The following is a 1,426-nucleotide window of genomic DNA, read 5'->3' as shown; positions in this document are numbered from 1 at the left end:
CGAGAAGGTGACTTGTGGCTAATGTGAAACGAGAAGGTAACTTGTGGCCATCGAGAAATGAGAAGGTAACTTAATTGTGGCTAATGTGAAACGAGAAGGTAACTTGTGGCCATCGAGAAATGAGAAGGTAACTTAATTGTGGCTAATGTGAAACGAGAAGGTAACTTGTGGCCATCGAGAAATGAGAAGGTAACTTAATTGTGGCTAATGTGAAACGAGAAGGTAACTTGTGGCCATCGAGAAATGAGAAGGTAACTTAATTGTGGCTAATGTGAAACGAGAAGGTAACTTGTGGCCATCGAGAAATGAGAAGGTAACTTAATTGTGGCTAATGTGAAACGAGAAGGTAACTTGCGGCTATAGTGAGAAACGAGAAGGTAACTTGCGGCTATAGTGAGAAACGAGAAGGTAACTTGCGGCTATAGTGAGAAACGAGAAGGTAACTTGCGGCTATAGTGAGAAACGAGAAGGTAACTTGTGGGCACTCTCGAGTATGCGCACTTTTTTATGACGTATTTGCCGTCAGCGGCCGTACGTATCAACACTTGTTAACGCCTGCCTCTTGCCAGTGGCACCCCACCCCCTGATACGACACTTGCTGACTCATTCCCCGTGGATGTCAGCGATTAGCCGCAGCAGGAAGCCAATCTGTAATCTCAGCGAACAGTTACACCTCGATGGGGACGCTGAAACGCCGGGCCCGCTATTTCGGGCCACCGCATCACACACTTCGCTACCTTGAGAACGCTGCTTCATCGATGACTCAGCTGGGATGAGGAGTAAGGTGATGCTGACTGGTGTCGGAATCTCTCGGTGGCCACACTCAGCGATGAGTCATCGTAGACGGAGGGTTCGCATAGGCACCCGGCGCCACATGTTCCGCAGTTCCCGGAGCTGCGTCTATAAAGCCGCGCGGCAGCAGCAGCAGCGCGCCCAGTAACGTCTTGTTTGTTTTCGCGCCAACACTACTATTTCCAGCGAGTACGGCTTGGGGTATCTTTATCGCCAGCATCTACGACGCAGTGTATAAACGCTATACATAACACATCGTTTGGTAATAACTTGGTGAGAGCGAGGAGAAGGCGGAGGAGGAGGGTGTTTTAAACAGTGTCGCGGTGTCACCCACCCGCCCTTCGTGCAACTGAATGAAGGTGTCCATTTGAAGGTGTTGTGTCGCGGGATGTGAGCGCGCGACAACCACATACGACTCGTTGGTCCACCGCCATCCATCTTACTTGTGAGTCGACCTTAAAGTGTAAACGCCAAACCGGGTCCGACACTAGTTTCGGATTCGTTGTGCTTTCGGATTTGCCTTTCGCGTGGCGTTTACCGGCGTCTCTCCTCCCCCGGGGAGAAGGAGAAATCACGGAAGAGAGAGAGAGAGAGAGAGAGAGAGAGAGAGAGAGAGAGAGAGAGAGAGAGAGAG

The sequence above is a fragment of the Priapulus caudatus genome, unplaced genomic scaffold (assembly GCF_000485595.1).
Source record: "Priapulus caudatus unplaced genomic scaffold, Priapulus_caudatus-5.0.1 Scaffold136, whole genome shotgun sequence".
Classification (NCBI taxonomy): Eukaryota; Metazoa; Priapulida; class Priapulimorpha; order Priapulimorphida; family Priapulidae; genus Priapulus; species Priapulus caudatus.
The sequence above is the reverse complement of the archived record's forward strand: the minus strand, read 5'-3'. Positions refer to the sequence as shown.